Source organism: Nuphar pumila, chromosome 1 (genome assembly GCF_984573655.1).
Source record: "Nuphar pumila chromosome 1, dmNupPumi1.hap1.1, whole genome shotgun sequence".
Classification (NCBI taxonomy): domain Eukaryota; kingdom Viridiplantae; phylum Streptophyta; class Magnoliopsida; order Nymphaeales; family Nymphaeaceae; genus Nuphar; species Nuphar pumila.
In genome coordinates, this window is record NC_143249.1 from 139,457,082 (window position 1) to 139,467,367 (window position 10,286).

The following is a 10,286-nucleotide window of genomic DNA, read 5'->3' on the forward strand; positions in this document are numbered from 1 at the left end:
AAAATATTCGAGTTTTAAACCTCGGATCGAGGAACACAACATGATGGATCCAATCGGATGTCGGATGGACTGCCTGAGCCTTTTTAAAAGGTTATTTTGGTAATTTTGAGAATTTGATTTAAAATTTGAACAACGAAGCTCAGTTTTGGATTTTTATCCGGATCCGAAATTGAGTCAGATATATAAAATGAATTTAATTTTAGAAAAATTTGAGAAATAAACTAGAATTTAGATTTAAAAGTGACTCAATTGCTTAGAAAATGAGGTCAAGGGCAAAAAAGGAAATATTTACAACATTTGAAAAATTTGGGGTGTTCACACCTAAGAGGGAGTGAAAACCCGAGTCGGAACCCAGATCTTCAAAATAAAAGATAAAAGGAAAATACGAGTTTGAAAACTCAAATTTTCAATGCAACGATTGGTCCAATACGAGCATTGGATCCAAAAGGAAGCCCGAGTCTGAGCTTGAAACTTCAAAAATAGAAGATTAAGAGGGGAAAACCTGAGTCGGAACCCGAATCTTCAAAATAAAAGATAAAAGGAAAACCAGAGTTTGAAAACTCGAATTTTCAACGCAACGATTGGTCCAATATGAGCATTGGATCCAAAAGGAAGCTCGAGTCGAAACTCGAAACTTCAAAAATGGAAGAATAAGAGGGGAAAACCCGAGTCGGAACCCGAATCTTCAAAATAAAAGATAAAAGGAAAATCCGAGTTTGAAAACTCAATTTTTCAACACAACGATTGGTCCAATACGAGCATTGGATCCAAAAGGAAGCTCGAGTCGGAACTCAAAACTTTAAAAATGGGAGAATAAAAGAGGAAAACCCGAGTCAGAACCCGGATCTTCAAAAAAAAAGATAAACGAAAAATTCGGGTTTGAAAACTTGAATTTTCAACGCAACGATTTGTCCAATACTAGCATTCGATCTAAAAGGAAGCCCGAGTCGGAACTCGAAACTTCAAAAATTGGAGAATAAAAGAGTAAAACCCGAGTCGAAACACAGATCTTCAAAATAAAAGCTAAAAGGAAAATTCGAGTTTGAAAACTCGAATTTTCAAACCAACTATTGGTCTAATACGAGTATTGGATCCAAAAGGAAGCCCGAGTCGGAACTCGAAACTTAAAAAATGGGAGATAAAAATGAGACCCGAGTTGGAACCCAGATCTTTGAAAATAAAATAAAGGGAAAACCCGAGTTTTAGCACTCGGATTCTCAAAACAACGATCGGTCCAACACGAGCGTTAGATCTGAAAGGAAGTCTGAGTCGAACTCGAAACTCCAAAGATAGAAAAAAATGAGACCCGAGTCAAAACCCAAATCTTTAAAAAGAAAATAAAAGGGAATACCCGAGTTTTAACACTCGAATTTTCAAAGCAATAATCGGTCCAATACGAGCGTTAGATCCGAAAGGAAGTCTGAGTCGAAACTCAAAACTCTAAAAATAGAAAAAATGAGACCTGAGTCGGGACCCAGATCTTTAAAAAGAAAATAAAAGGAAAAACCCGAGTTTTAGCACTCGAATTTTCAAAGCAACGATCGGTCCAACACGAGAGTTAGATATGAAAGGAAGTCCGAGTCAGAACTCAAAACTTCAGAAATAGAAAAAAATAAGACCAGAGTCGGAACCCGGATCTTTAAAAAGAAAATAAAAGGGAAAACCCGGGTTTTAGCATCTGGATTTTCAAAGCAACGATCGGTCCAACACGAGCGTTAGATCCGAAAGGAAGTCCGAGTCGGAACTCAAAACTCCAGAAATAGAAAAAAATGAGTCCTGAGTCAGAACCCGGATCTTTTAAAAAGAAAATAAAAGGGAAAACCCGAGTTTTAGCATCCGAATTTTTAAAGCAATGATCGGTCCAACACGAGCATTAGATCCAAAAGGAAGTTCGAGTCGGAACTCAAAACTCCAAAAATAGGAAAAAATGAGATTCGAGTCGGAACCCGGATCTTTAAAAAGAAAATAAAAGGGAAAACCCGAGTTTTAGCACTCGAATTTTCAAAGCAACGATCAGTTCAACACGAGCGTTTGATTCGAAAGGAAGTCTGAGTCGGAACTTGAAACTCCAGAAATAGAAAAAAAAAAATAAGACCCGAGTCGGAACCCGGATCTTTTAAAAAGAAAATAAAAGGGAAATCCTGAGTTTTAGCATCCGGATTTTCAAAGCAACGATCGGTCCAACACGAGCGTTAGATTCGAAAGGAAGTCCGAGTCGGAACTCGAAACTCCAGAAATAGAAAAAGTGAGACCCGAGTCAGAACTCAGATCTTTAAAAATAAAATAAAAGGTTAAACCTGAGTTTTAGCACTCGGATTTTCAAAGCAACGATCGATCCAACACGAGCGTTAGATCCGAAAGGAAGTTCGAGTCGGAACTCGAAACTTCAGAAATAGAAAAAAATGAGACCCGAGTCGAAACGCAGATCTTTAAAAAGAAAATAAAAGGGAAAACCCGAGTTTTAACATCCAAATTTTTAAAGCAACGATCGTTCCAACACGAGCATTAGATCCAAAAGGAATTCCAAGTCGGAACTCGAAACTCCAGAAATAAAAAAAAATGAAACCCGAGTCGGAGCCCAGATCTTTTAAAAAGAAAATAAAAGGGAAAACCTGAGTTTTAGCATCTGGATTTTCAAAGCAACGATCAGTTTAACACGAGCGTTAGATCCGAAAGGAAGTCCGTGTCGGAACTCAAAACTCCAGAAATAGAAAAAAAATGAGACCCGAGTCGGAACCCGAATCTTTTAAAAAGAAAATAAAAGAGAAATCCTGAGTTTTAGCATCCAGATTTTCAAAGCAACGATCGGTCCAACACGAGCGTTAGATCCGAAAGGAAGTCTGATTCGGAACTCGAAACTCCAAAAATATAAGAATAAAAGGGGAAAACCCGAGTCAGAACCCGAATCTTCAAAATAAAAGATAAAAGGAAAATTCAAGTTTGAAAACTCGAATTTTCAACGCAACGATTGGTCTAATACGAGCATTGGATCCAAAAGGAAGTCTGAGTCGAAACTCGAAACTCCAAAAATAGAAGATAAAAATGAGACCCAAGTCGGAACCCGGATCGTTAAAAAAAAAATAAAGGGAAAAACGAAAACCTGAGTCGAAACTCAGATGGGAAAGAAAATAACTCTAACCCGAAAGTCGAATTTTGGAGGGATTGACAGAAGTTCTGAATTGACTCCGATGATCACGACAAAGATGAGGGATTTATTCAAAATTCTTGACCCAAGATGGTCTAAGACTTGAATTTTTTATGATGGCTTCAGGATTATCCCTTATCCTGAAGGAGAATAGACAAAATCAATACAATTTATAATAGTTGATAAAGAATCAAAAGAATTGATAAAAATCGATAAAGAATCAATAAAACTGATAGAAATTGATGAAGAATAAAATTTTGATAGTGGGAGAGAGTGGCCTCTGCGATCCCTTTGCAACATAAAGTCGTTAAGGGCTTTTTCAAAGCATGTCCTTCAAAATTTTTAAAACAAAGGCTCTTTTTGTAAGGTTTTAAAAAAAAATAGTTTTTAACAAAAGATGAAAAAATGGGCTTTCGAGCTATTTTCTTTTTCTATTTTGATTTTTTTGTTCTTTTTCTTTATAATTTTTGTATTTTTTTATATTTTTGAAAATAAAACTCTAAAACTACGAGAAAACAATGAATTTTGAAATATTTTTGTGAAATTTAAAAGTATTTACAAAAGATGGGTTTTCTGAGGATTCAGGTTTTGATCTTTGGAAATTTCTTTAGAAAACAAGTTCAGATCCAAGTTTTGAAAAAATATTCAAGTTTTAGACCTCGAATTGAGAAATACAGAGCAGTGGATCCAAATGGATACTAGATGGATTGTCTGAGCCTTTTAGAAATTATTTTTGGTATTTTTGTAAATTTAATTTAAAAAATTAGATAACGAGGCTCAGATTTGGATTTTGAACTGGATCCGGATCCAAAATTCAGTCAGATATGTAAAATGAATTTGGATTCCAGTGAATCCGAGAAATAACTGGAATTCAGATTAAAAATGACTCATTTTACTCAGAAAATGGGGGTCAGGGAGAAAAATGGAATATTTACAAAATTTTGAAAAAATTGGGGTGTTCAAAGATGCTCCTCTTTGCTACTAAGTTGGTTGAAAGCCGAGCTTAATGGCAAAGAAAACACTCCAAATTTTGAAAAATGCCCCAGTCAGCAGATCTGAACTGGGTGTGGAAGAATTTATTTTGGAAGACATGGTTTCTCAGGCTTAAAACCTTATCCTCAATGGCTTTGGGGAGACGAAATCCTTGAAAATGATATGACTAAATAACAAAGATGAGAAAATCATGACAGGACTTTGGGTGAAGATCCCAAAATGGTGAAAATGGAAATTTTGATCAAGTCTCATGTGTGAGACAAGATCAGCATTTTAGAATGACTCAGATTTAGCACTTAACCTGGATGGGATGAAAATATGAATTTCAGGTTCTACCCTTACCTGAATGGAAAAGGAATACATGAAGACCTTGATGTGACATTTTTGAGAAAAATGCCTCATGAGATGAAGCTCAAGTATGATCCTTTCCAGATGGATATGAAGGGCATGGATTCCACATTGAGGGAAACCATGATGGGACTGAGAGAACTACCTCGTTGAAACGAGGAACCTCGTCGGAATGAGGCTCATGTTTAACCCAAACCTAAACGGAAGATACCTCATGGAGCGAGGTTCCAGCTTGACCCTTAACCTGAAGGGGTCGACCATACGAAATCCTCGAATGAAGAAACTATGATGGGACCTTCAGAGTTTGGACAAACAAATTCGAGAGGGGTTTGCGAAAGGAAGAAAGGGGGTTCCCTAAATCTTGGAAAAGGGGTGATCTTGGGTGCCTCATTGCTGAGACTAAATTAGCTTTTAAAAACAGATGACCTCTCGCAGAAAATTCAGGTTTGACCCTTAACCTAAGCGGGCGGTACCTCGAGGAGCGAGGTAACATGTTTAATCCTTATCCTGAATAGATACAGAATCCTCGAGCGAGGAAAATGTGATGAAACCTCTAGACTTTACACAACAAGTCCAAGAGGGGTTTTGCAAAAGGAGGAAAAATGGGCGTCTCTAAAGCTTGAAAATGGGTTAATATTGGGCGTCTCATTGTTGAGACTGAAATAGCTTTTAAAATCGATGACCTCTTACAAAAAGTTCAGGTTTAGCCCTTATCCTGAGCGAGAACTGTCTATGGCGGGATAGTGGGGAACACAGGGAAGTGTGCGGATCCGAGAGCCTAAACACTCAGATCAAACAGAAGGGAAGGACTTTCCAGTCTTAATGAGGGACAACGTCATGATATGTTAAAGTGAACATCAAGTTCTTGCTTCATGTTGGGATAATCACCTCTTTCTACTTAGAGTATTATCTCCAATTGAGCTAACTCCGTAGAATCAAGAGTCAGATTCAAACTTGTTGCTGTTGAGTTTCTTCAAGGAAGCTATCCATTTCCTTGATATGAAAAGAGAGGAAATATTAAAAGCAATTGAGTGAAAGGATATTAATAGAGGAATTTCACATAAATAAATAAGATTCCTGGCAGTTTGATATCTTGAGGCTTTTTCCATGATGATCTTTTTGCACTCTTTTTTGAGTCATTCAGTTTTCTTGGGTTTCAGAGAGAAGTTTATTATATCATCCATCATTTTGGAGATGTCCTGACTTTTTTTTTTCTGGGAAGGGTACGCCATAAACTCCTTCATCTTGGAGATGCTTCAATCCTTTTTTTTTCTAGCAGTTATATTGATGATATTGTTTCTTGGGTTGAGAATCTTTTGATGATAGCAGAAATCAAATATCTTTTAGGGTTTGTCGGGAGGTTCATCGCAGTCGCCTTCATCTTGACGGTGATCTGAACTTTCCCTGGAAGGATCCGTCACAAACTCCTTCATCTTGGAGATGATCCAAATCTCCTTTGGCCCTGCAGGTTTAGATCACATATTCGTCTTCATCTTGACGACAATTGAGAGATCCCTTTTGCAGATATTTGATTGCAGCTTAAATGACCGAGGAGATATGGATTGGGTAAATTCTTTTATTGCCCAAGATATTTCCACTGCCTTACTGCCAGAAGAACGGTCTTTAAGAATGTGCCATAGCTATGATCAATATTGATTCACTTATGGCTTTTCAAAATGATTGAATTTTCCTTCGCCGGTCATATCGAAGATTTTTTTTCATCCTCTTGGTTGACCAACAGAAAAAGCTTGAATTCTCTACTTTCTTTTGCAAAAGTCTTGTCCTTTTTGGAAACAATACTGAAGGTAGTTCAAGGTAATTCTTTGTGCCATAAAAGCTTTGAGATCAACAACTGTTCTTGGTAGCAAATTGGCAAAATGTTCTAGAAATCTTTAATAAAAGGAATTGCTTGACATCGAATCGACACATCCTAGATAAAATTCTCCTATCTTTTCCCCAAAAAGAGAGACTCAAGCTTGGCCCTTACCTGAATGGGAAATAGGTAATACGCCTCTCTTCCCTAAAGAGGAGGTGTTTGCAAAATGGAGCTTTTGAAGAGAAATAAAGTTTTCGTCAAAACTCTCTATCTATAGACATCTCTTATGGAAAGACGACCAAAAATGAGGTTGAAAAAGTATCACATATGAACGAGTCCATCACACTCTCCCTAGAAGAGGGTTCTCTGCGAAGGGGGTGGCCAAAATGAGAAATTGGGGCCCACAAAAGGAAACGGGCTTCCGTCGAAGCTCTCCCTAGAAAAGGGTTCCTTTGTGTAAAAATAGGGTTGTTGTTTTGCAAATAGTTCACGAAGAAACGAGTCCCTTCAAACTCTCCCTGTAGAAAGGGTTCTTGCGAACGATAAAAATAATCGCATGCAAAAGGAACGAGCTCCCTCAAACTCTCCCTAGAACAGGGTCCTTCGCAATTGAAAATGATTGATTTTTGACAGAATGGTAACCCGAAGGCTTGGAATCTAGAGCTTGAATTATTGATGAGCGATTAGTGCAAAGACTGAACCTGGGGGGCTAACTGACCAGTAAGCCAGACACTAGCATGAGTGCTAGATGTACCAGTACGACCACTGGATTTTGAAAATGTACCAGTACGAGCATTGGATTTTGAAATATGCACCAATACGATCATTGGATTTTGAAAATGCACCAGTACAAGCACTAGATTTTGAAATATACCAATACGAGCACTGGATTTTGAAAGATGTTCCAGTATGAGCACTGGATTTTGAAATGTACCAGTACGAGCACTGAATTTTGGAAAATGCACCAGTATGAGCACTGAATTTTGAAAAAGCGATCGACACTCTCAAGATTTTTGGAAATCGAAGCAGGAATGATCGCCGGTGTTTCAGGATTATCCCTTATCTTGAAGGAAAAATTCAGGTTTGTCCCTTAACCTGAAAGGGAATGCAAAATCCAAGTCCGGAACTAGATTTTTCAAAGGAAAACTTTGGTCCAATACGAACATCGAGTAAAAAGAAAGTCTGAGCCGGAACCCAGAACTTCAAAATAAAAGAAGGAAAGCCCGAGTTTGAAATTCGAATTTTTGAAGAAACACTTGGTCGAATACGAGCATCGGATCCAAAAGGAAGTCCGAGTCGGAACTCAGAACTTTAAACGAAATATGAAAGGGAAAAACCCGAGTTAGAAACCGGATCTTAAAAATAAAGATAAAATGGAAAACTCGAATTTGAAAACTCGAATCTTCGAAACAACGATTGGTTTCAACACGAGCGTTGGATTCAAAAGGAAGTCCGAGTCGGAATTCAAAACTCCAAATGAAATATAAAAGAAAAAACCTGAGTCGGAACCCGGATCTTTAGAATAAAGATAAAATGGAAAACCCGAGTTTGAAAACTCGAATGTTCAAAGCAACGATTGGTTCCAACACGAGTGTTGGATCCAAAACGAAGTCTGAGTCGGAACTCGAAACTCCAAACAAAAGTATAAAAGGAAAAACCCGAGTCGGAACCCAAATCTTTAGAATAAAGATAAAATTGAAAACCCGAGTTTGAAAACTCGAATCTTCAAAGCAACGATTGGTTCCAACACGAGCGTTGGATCCAAAAGGAAGTCCGAGTCGGAACTCGAAACTCTAAACGAAATATAGAAGGGAAAAAACCAAGTCGGAACCCGGATCTTTAAGAATAAAGATAAAATGGAAAACCCGAGTTTGAAGACTCAAATCTTCAAAGCAACGATTGGTTCCAACACGAGTGTTTGATCCAAAAGGAAGTCCGAGTCGAAACTCGAAACTCCAAACAAAAATATAAAAGAAAAAACCCGAGTCGAAACCCGGATCTTTAGAATAAAGATAAAATGGAAAACCTGAGTTTGAAAGCTCGAATCTTTAAAGCAACGATTGGTTCCAACACGAACGTTGGATCCAAAAGGAAGTCACAGTCGGAACTGAAAACTCCAAACGAAAATATAAAAAGAAAAACCCGAGTCGGAACCTGGATCTTTAGAATAAAGATAAAATGAAAAACCCAAGTTTGAAAACTTGAATCTTTAAAGCAATGATTGGTTTTAACACCAGCATTGGATCCAAAAGGAAGTCCGAGTCAAAACTCGAAACTCCAAACAAAAATATAAAAAGAAAAACCCTAGTCGAAACCCGGATCTTTAGAATAAAGATAAAATGAAAAACCCAAGTTTGAAAACTCGAATCTTCAAAGAAACGATTGGTTCCAACACGAGCGTTGGATCCAAAAGGAAGTCTGAGTCGGAACTCGAAACTCTAAACAAAAATATAAAAGAAAAACCCGAGTCGGAACCCGGATCTTTAGAATAAAGATAAAATGGAAAATCCGAGTTTGAAAACTTGAATCTTCAAAGCAACGATTGGTTCCAACACGAGCGCTGGATCCAAAAGGAAGTCCAATCAGATCTCGAAACTCCAAACAAAATATTGAAGGGAAAAACCCGAGTCGGAACCCGAATCTTTAGAAATAAAGATAAAATAGAAAACCCGAGTTTGAAGACTCGAATGTTCAAAGCAACGATTGGTTTCAACACGAGCGTTGGATCCAAAAGGAAGTCCGAGTCAGAACTCAAAACTTCAAACTCCAAACTCCAAACAAAAGTATAAAAGGAAAAACTCTAGTCGGAACCCGGATCTTTAGAATAAAGATAAAATGGAAAACCCGAGTTTGAGAACTTGAATATTCAAAGCAACAATTGGTTCCAACACGAGCGTTGGATCCAAAATGAAGTCCGAGTCGGAACTCGAAACTCCAAACAAAAATATAAAAGAAAAAACCTGAGTCGGAACCCGGATCTTTAGAATAAAGATAAAATGGAAAATATGAGTTTAAAAACTCAAATCTTTAAAGCAACGATTGGTTCCAACATGAGCGTTGGATCCAAAAGGAAGTCCGAGTCAGAACTTGAAACTCCAAACAAAATATAGAAGGGAAAAATCTGAGTCGAAACCCGGATCTTTAGAAATAAAGATAAAATAGAAAACCCGAGTTTGAAGACTCGAATGTTTAAAGCAACGATTGGTTCCAACATGAGCGTTGGATCCAAAAGGAAGTCCGAGTCGGAACTCGAAACTCCAAACAAAAATATGAAAGGAAAAACCCGAGTCGAAACCCGGATATTTAGAATAAAGATAAAATGGAAAACCTGGAGTTTGAAAACTCGGATCTTTAAAGCAACGATTGGTTTCAACATGAGCATTGGATCTAAAAGGAAGTCTGAGTCAGAACTCAAAACTCTAAACAAAAATATAAAAGGAAAAACCCGAGTCGGAACCCAAATCTTTAGAATAAAGTTAAAATGAAAAACCCGAGTTTGAAAACTTGAACCTTTAAAGCAACGATTGGTTCCAACACGAGCGTTGGATCCAAAAGTCGAGTCAGAACTCAAAACTCCAAACGAAAATATAAAAGGAAAAACCCGAGTCGAAACCCGGATCTTTAGAATAAAGATAAAATGGAAAACCCGAGTTTGAAAAGTCGATTCTTTAAAGCAATAATTGGTTCCAACATGAGCATTACATCCAAAAGGAAGTCCGAGTCGAAACTCCAAAGGAAAATATAAAAGGAAAAACCCGAGTCGGAACCCAAATCTTTAGAATAAAGATAAAATAAAAAATCTGAGTTTGAAAACTCGAATCTTCAAAGCAACGATTGGTTCCAACACGAGCGTTGGATCCAAAGGGAAGTCCGAGTCAGAACTCGAAACTCTAAACGAAAATATAAAAGAAAAAAGCCCGAGTCGGAACCCGAATCTTTAGAATAAAGATAAGATGGAAAACCCGAGTTTGAAAACTCGAATGT